General features: G+C 45.1%; 1 long non-coding RNA gene across 1 annotated transcript; it reads left to right on the forward strand.

Moving 5' to 3' along the window:
* Positions 1-206: 206 nt before the first annotated feature.
* LOC143477147 (uncharacterized) lies at positions 207-6,653 on the forward strand. The gene is made up of 3 exons (XR_013121491.1): positions 207-335; positions 469-511; positions 5,640-6,653. It is a non-coding gene; the product is annotated as an uncharacterized LOC143477147 (long non-coding RNA).
* Positions 6,654-8,482: the final 1,829 nt, after the last annotated feature.

The raw sequence follows: 8,482 nt of genomic DNA on the forward strand, positions 1-8,482 counted from the left end.
ATTATATAATATTATGTTTCATTCGGTAAGTAATTGATTGTATGTGGAACAGATTTACAGCTTGTGTTATTTAATGTTATATTGCTGCTCATGGACTCATGTGTTCATTATGTCTTATGCTAAGACCCTGATCCAAATTTTTTTGTGTGAAGAACCAATAATATTAATAATTAAAATCCCCTCAATTGTTCCAATGTGAAAGTTTGTGTTTAGGAGCGTTGTGGACGTGGTGAGCCCGGAGCACAGCAGGGAGCCCCAGACTGGGAGTAAGGGCGAGTTAAAAGGGCTCCCAGGTGACGGGCCTGCTGGCCCACAACAGCACGGCTGTCCTTCAGGTAGCAGCACTGAAAGAGCCAACTCAAGAGGCTGTTTTCAGGGAGCCATTTTCTCCTCACTGCAGGGTTGATATTTATAGTGCTGGGGTTTTGACTTGGGAGAGTAAGACAGGTTGTGTGTGTCTCAATACAGAGCAGCTATCAGGAGGCAGACGGAGAACAGGGACTCGGAGGGGGTGAGACCTTTTTCTGTTCTTCTTTCTCTTTAGTGTGAGAACTGTGCTGCGGCATCCGGTCAGGATTCCTGAATAATCTTTCAGAAGCGGCCTCTAGTAGAGTCGAGTCTTTGTTAAAAAGCGGCTTTGTTAGCTCTGCCCTGTGTAATCCAGTACCTGGCCTATAGTCCTGTTCGCAATTTGGTGTTGGGGGAATTTCTCACTTGAACTGAGTTAGTGGGTCCCTAGACATGAAAAATCACTGAGGTGCTCGTCCGCCATAGTGCCACGAATTCCGCAATGGTCAAATTAAATATGGCCGCCATCGGCTATGATAAAAATTCAACTTTTTTTGTTTCTGAATGTATATAGACATTTAATACCTCCATTTAGACTAATTATGGGATGGGGAATTCATTTCTGATATTGTTTTGACCATATTGGGTGATTTTGACATTAAAAGGTCATGGTCAATGTCACTTTCCTATTCTGAAGACCTTACCCACAACTTGTCCATTATAAAGAATAAAAACCAGATGCAAGTCTAAGTCTAATAAATCTGACATTTAATATTTTTTTCAATAATACAAATATATACAAGTCATGAAGAGAAAAAACATTTTAAACATCCCCTTTGAACTATTGATATAAAATAAAACAGCTGGGTGCAAATAAAACTATGTAGCAAAAAAGTGATACAAATTACATTAAATTAACTAAAAGTGCAACATGTAGTGTGATTTCTGTATGCGTGCATGCATATTAGTGGGATGGGTTTTTACAAAATGATTTTTCCATTTTCCATGGCAGAATACGGTGCATGAAACTCCAGCAGAACGACAGCCACATCGGCGATTGTCACATTTGCCTGCACACTTGCATACTGTGAGCAGACTTGGTGGTAAGAGCTTTAGACATTTTGATGGCAGGAGTGTGCCAAAGTGCTCCTTCCATCCATGTTCCGTTGGCTCTTGTCTTACTTTGGTGTCCTTGGCTGCTGCAAGCAAGTTGCATGCCGTATAAACCAGAAAAGCCCCTCGTTGGATGTGGCCTCTGATCACACTACTTGTGGGAGGGAGAACATCAATTCCAGCACTTCCACTGGTGTAGATTTCTACCCTGAAGTCATCAAATGTCTTAGCTGTTGTAGTTGATCGGACCCCAGCCCAGACACGCACCAAGTACTCCTCAGCCAAAGCTGCATCTTGCTCTGTCAAGGTATCTGCTTCTCCAAAGTTGGCTAAGTACTGGACTGGATCAGAAGCCATAGCAGCATGTTTAGTCCCCACCTTGCTCATACAGTCATCTCCAGTCAGGATATGAGCTTTAATCACTGTCTTTGACAGTGATGCTCCAAGACGAGAGACTGCTTGATGGAGTGGAAGCATTCGAAGCCTCTCACCAGTGCCATACTGCTGCCAGATCTCCTTCATCCCAAGTTTTTGGAAGTATGGGCTGTAGCGGAGAAGCAGTGCAAAGGTGTCTGTGTCATTGGAGACTATGATAACTCTCTCACACTGCTTCACACGAATAGCTCACTCAACATGCACCAGCAACCTGGCATCAGCTTCTTCAATCCAGTTCAAGAGGTCTGGGATCTCTTCCCCACCAGTTGCCTTTGCTGGTAGCACCTCATCATCAATGACAACAGAACTCACAATTACAGTAGCATTGCCACTGGCTCGATTGCACACCATATCCCTAGCTAATAGTTGGAGATTCCGCTTGTTCTCCTCAGATGCCCAGAACTTGTCAAGTTGCTGAGGGATGGGGGTGTGTTTGTTCATGCCAATGATGTCACTGCCTGTTGTTGAGTATGTACGCCGCATGCGCTCCCCTTCCTTTAGGGACATCTCGATGTAGGAATCTAGAACAAGATGGATGAACTCTGGCTCTTTGCAGAGAGATGATGTTGAGCTGATGATGGCATTGATGACCGCACCTAAAGTACGAAATTGTGCTAGAGGCATCTGACGCATCTTCAACATGAAGTCTACAACAACATGAGTGGAATAAGTTGAGGCTCAATCTCACTGACAAGTTTTGACTTGTTGACATGAGCTGGAAGGTCACCATCAAACAGGGGAGATGCTGAAAGCACATCATGAGAAAGTATCTCCCGGATACTCTTACCCCGCTCTTTAGCAATGTCCATGCTTCGATGTGCCTCAGCCATGTCTTTGAATGAAACTGACTTATGTTCCTTCATACTGATTGTTGGGGTTTTCTGTGATTGTTAATTGAACTGAGGTAGTTTTCTCTTTGATACAGTAGTGCTAATTTTCTTGGTCTTCTCAACTAACCTCTCCTGTCTATAGGAGCAGTAGACATGCTTCCCATTTTGGAGACAGTTGAGCAAGCGAGAAGCGACAACTCGGTCAGCAGCCTGCTTGGTGATCAGATTGTGCAGTGGAACAGGCACATTGACTGTCAATGAGTAGGGATTGTGCCGCTCTAGCACAGCTAAGTCCAGCAGCTTTGAAACATTTTGGTTGAATATAAGGCGGCGAGTGGTGCTCAGTGCATGCTGAAGATGGCATTCTGTCTGTTTCAAAGTGTTGTTGTTGGTGAGAAAGTTGAGGACATCAGTGATCATCCCAATCTCGTGGAACAAGAGTTCAAACTCTGATACAGCATTTGCATTGTGTGTGGCTCCTACTACGTAGTGACCTCCAGGACCCTTTGACACTCGCTGAATGGTCTGCTCAACCTTCATGTCACCTCCCACAGCACAGAACCAGCCAGGCCGATCCTGCACAACCCACTGGCCTATCGAGAAGCGCCGGTAGAGCTCAGGATGTGTGAACTCTAGCACCTTGATTTGTTCAAGATACCATGAGCCATGACGAAGGTAGTTTATGCAGTCACATTCTGCAAAGATTGGCATAGAATCCTCTATAGTAGCCACGTGTAAGTTCCAGTTTCCTTCTCTTTCAGAGACTACAGCATTTTTGATGATGGCCACCAAATCCAGCCAAACTCCAAAGAATCGGCAAAGCTCTGACTTCGCTTTACACTCCTTCTCAAACTCCAAAAAGTCCTGATTCAACTTCTGTACTTGTTCAATCAATGCTTCAAACTGCTCTGGGCAATGTTGATTTGCAGCAAGTGTAGTGTGCATTGCTTCTACCTGTGCTAGCACTGGATATCTCCCACTGGAGTGACCTGATCACATCCTCCACAATTAGCATTCCAGTGAAAGCTCGGACATAATGACTGCCATTTAACACAGACTCAATCACGTCAGGTCCAAACACTTCACACTCCACCAATGCATCATCCAGGCCAGAACCTCGAATGAGTTTTCCCTGGCATCTGAGTAGAACACGGGTCCAATGGAAAGGGCCCATACAGAGGAACAGATCCTTGAACTGTTCTGTCTCATGAAGGTAAATATCTACAGCTAGGGCAAACACGCTTTCATCACACCAAATTGGCATTGATGCCTGATTCAGTTGCCTGCGAACGCTCTGGAAGTTAGTGAGGCAATGTCTGATGGTGGCACACTCAGTAATGGGTCTTGGTACAACAGGGAGGAAGCCAACACGCATCATCGGTACCACAGCAGGTGAGACAAGTGTGTGCACAGCAGCCCATATCAGAGGGCCTCCTGCTGATACCCCACAGCGGATCAGACTGATCAAGAATTCTCGCTTTGCTGATACACTTTGGGCAGTTGCAACATCAAGTAATGTTGCTTGCTTGTTTTCAGGATGCAGCAGCATGTCTGGTGGCAGGGCAGGTCGAACCACTGGCTTGGCATGGTGAGGTACCTGTTGGCATGACAATTTTGTCCGCAGGATTGGATCAGCATGCCTTAATCCTGTGCTTGACACTGGAGGCTTATAAAGTGGTCTGTTTACTGTTGCGTCTTGGAACAGTACTAATGCTGCATAGTGTGATCCCTTGGTACCAGAGAGTGATGACTTATCAGCATAATCAGAGTTATCCATGCCTGCCATAGTATAATCCTCCCTTGTAAAACTACTTGGTATGGGTGTCTCTCCAGTATTTTACGATACTTCAGAATAGGAAAAGAACCTTGACCATGCCTATTCAAGGTTAAAATCATCCAGTATGGTCATAACAATATCAGAAATGAATTCCCCATACCATAATTAGTCTAAATGGAGGTATTATATGTCTATATACATTCAGAAACAAAAAAGTTGGATTTTTATCATAGCCGATGGCGGCCATATTTAATTTGACCATTGCGGAATTCGTGGCACTATGGCGGATGAGCACCTCAGTGATTTTTCATGTCTAGGGACCCACTAACTCAGTTCAAGTGAGAAATTCCCCCAACACCAAATTGCGAACAGGTCTACAGGACAGGTACAGGATTAGTGCTCTTTCAGGGGAAGCGGTTTGTGTGGAAGCCGCGTGCTCCAAGGATAACCACGTCACTCGCGTGACTGAAAGGCTCCAAGCATTTCAGATCATTCGCCGTCTGCCCGGCATGAAAACGTGACGCAAACGCAAGTTTTTATACATCTCAGTTAAATCACTGTGGCTCGGCTCTAAGGCCGGGCTGCTGAGTTCTGCACAAAGTGAGTGCAAATCTGCCTGATATATGCTAAGCACTGCAGCCAGTGGCGTGAACCTCTGTTCATCCTTTGATAATTCCGTGGCACATCGAGCCAATAAGAGGAAGATGCAGAGATCCTGTGCCGGCGTTCAGTCAGAATGTGCGTGCTGTGCTTTTAGGAAGAATTAACCTGAGGATTAAGGCCACAGCAGTGTGTGTAAACTACAGCGTGTTGGCTGGCAACTCTGACACAGTAATACTGCGTCTTTCTCCCTCGCTTCCACTGAACTGAGTTAAAGCACTTAGCTAACATGTCTGTGATGGGCGGTTAAAGGTAAACCCAGGACGAGAGCGACGCTGTCTTGCCAGCACAATATTAGCTCCCTGCGTCTGACGAACTCAGTAAACATGGGTGTGGTTTAGATTGGTGCCAGTGAGTTACTACTAAGAAGGCCCATGTTTCTCTTCTCCAGTGCGGTGCAGTTGGGGTCTGGGTAGGGGGTATCTGACCGGCACCGTGGCACTGAAGTGTTTCACCGGACACTCCCTGGAGTATCCGCCTGCTGGCTGTTTATAAATGTCAGGCCTGTCTTCAGCGTTTGAACACTCTTCCTTCAGAAATGCCACTGCTTCAGGACATGGCGTGATTGGCCCTGCTTCCTCCCCCAACACTCCTCATCGTTTATTCCACTCCACCGACCCCACGTGCCTCTCCTCCGCACCACACCAGGGCCTCCATCACCGTGAAAGGCGTCTCGGTGAGGGCTGCAGGACTCAAAAGCTCTTCTCCAAGTCTGCCGTAATCTCCAAAACCTGTAAGAGATGAGGGGTCTGGATTGGCTCTATGAAATAAGCATGATTTAACAAACATAAGCATATTCTTTAAAGAATAAGAGCAAAAACACGTGGAGTCATGACCCATAGTTGCAGTTTCAGGACTCCATTTATTTCTTAAAATGTCATTGTATTTATTAGAACATGCTTGTGTATCAGGAGGGGTTTTCTAGACATATTTCTGCTATATTTAATGACCCGAAGCTAATGGGCCAACATGGTTCTGTGGACACTATAGTCCGCACTAGCCTAAACACCTCAGAGAGCTTCTCACATCTGAGCTATCTGCAGTTCTTTGACCCCACACCCAGCACACAACAACACAACAACAGCACCCAGCACACAACAGCACAGCACACAACACAACAACACCCAGGACACAACAGCACAGCACACAACACAACAACACAACAACAGCCAGCAGCACACAACACAACACAACAACACAACAGCCAGCAGCACACAACACAACAACACCCAGGACACAACAGCACAGCACACAACACAACAACACAACAACAGCCAGCAGCAAACAACACAACAACACAACAACAGCACCCAGCACACAACAGCACAACACAACAACACAACAACAGCCAGCAGCACACAACACTTCTCCCTATGTGCTGCCACACCTGATTACTCAGAAGAGCTTATTATCAGCTAATAATTAGCTAGGTACCAATGATTTAATTGGGCACAATTAAAGTAAAACAGGGCAGGGTAAACACTTATCTGTGAAATGTGATGTGAAATGATCCTTCAGGGCGAGGACTGTAAGGAGCTGCATTTCAGTGAGCACACGATTCTTGCGCTCTGGGTAACTACCGGTTCCAGTTAGCTAATGGTAGGTTTTGTGGAATGACTGTTTCACTATACTGACTGGTAAACATTTTGAAAGAAATGTGTCACAGTGTCGTTACTGCACTATATTTATTGTTCTCAAGATCAGTAATAAGCTTTTTATTCTGAAGGTCAGCAGTGACACGTTTTATGGAGGCCTAATAATAAATAAATGGTTTTGGTCATATTTACAGTTCTGTAGTTAAACAGTCTTCAGTATTTAAAAAATAAAAAGACGGAGTGAGAGCTCAGAATAGTGGTCAGCAGGCACCATACAGTAAGGTTGATTGTATATATATATATGGATTATGGACGAATGGTGGTGTTTGTCTGATGCTCTTCTGGCTCTTCTGGTGGATTATGGACGTATGGATGTGTATGTCTGATGATCTTCTGGTGGATTATGGACGTATGGATGTGTATGTCTGATGATCTTCTGGTGGATTATGGACGTATGGATGTGTATGTCTGATGATCTTCTGGTGGATTATGGAGGTGTATGTTTGATGCTCTTCTGGTGGATTATGGACGTATGGATGTGTATGTCTGATGCTCTTCTGGTGGATTATGGGCATATTGAGATGTTTGTCTGATGCTCTTCTGGTGGATTATGGAGGTGTATGTTTGATGCTCTTCTGGTGGATTATGGACGTATGGATGTGTATGTCTGATGCTCTTCTGGTGGATTATGGGCATATTGAGATGTTTGTCTGATGCTCTTCTGGTGGATTATGGAGGTGTATGTTTGATGCTCTTCTGGTGGATTATGGACGTATGGATGTGTATGTCTGATGATCTTCTGGTGGATTATGGGCATATTGAGATGTTTGTCTGATGATCTTCTGGTGGATTATGAAGGTATGGAGGTGTATGTTTGATGATCTTCTGGTGGATTATGGAGGTGTATGTTTGATGATCTTCTGGTGGATTATGGAGGTATGGAGGTGTATGTTTGATGATCTTCTGGTGGATTATGGAGGTATGGAGGTGTATGTTTGATGATCTTCTGGTGGATTATGGAGGTATGGAGGTGTATGTCTGATGCCCACATTCTGCACATGTTAAAATCTAAAGTTTTTTCATTAGAGATCAACCAAACCCATCCAGTGAACTCAGGCTAAATGGAGGTTGCTTACTAGAACACAACAGATTCATTACGGCATAATCATTCTTCCTCCTCCTGTCTGTGTGTCACACTCGCTCTGTGGACTCCTGCTGAGCAGGTCCAGCTGGGCTGATGGGCCTGGCTCCTCCGTCAGAGCTGCATCAGGGTGGAGCTGGCAGGAGCCGACCCGGGCCCGCCGATCCGAGCCTGCTCGACAGTCCTCTGTGACTGCGCATAACACACACACTACTGTTCACAAGTTACTACAGAGCTTGAATGCGTTTGATTGGATTGCATCTGCTTCTGTTGCCTGTTCTTGTTGTCACTGGTACCGTCACGCAGGCGTCATGTGTCACACAGCTGATGTCCGCTAAGATCCTAATGAGAGCCTCAGAGTGGAGCAGCGTGAGTTATATCTGTCAGTGTGAGGATGGAGAGCTGTTTGAGTAAGTGTGGCGAGTCGGCTTCCCTCTGATTTGATGATAATTTGATAGTAATGGTTTCTTTGTATTTTCAAGACAAGGCCCATTGTCACTGGCACAGCAAAAACAGATTGAATGCAGAAGTTAGCATGAGTGAGTCATTATTCACTATGCCTCATTGTTCCTTGGGTCTATTTTTGGTTTGTTTATGTTTCCTGTGTGTCTAAAGGTAAGCGTATGAAAGCACATTTCCACGC

This window comes from Brachyhypopomus gauderio, chromosome 15, assembly GCF_052324685.1.
Source record: "Brachyhypopomus gauderio isolate BG-103 chromosome 15, BGAUD_0.2, whole genome shotgun sequence".
In the NCBI taxonomy this organism is placed as follows: Eukaryota; Metazoa; Chordata; class Actinopteri; order Gymnotiformes; family Hypopomidae; genus Brachyhypopomus; species Brachyhypopomus gauderio.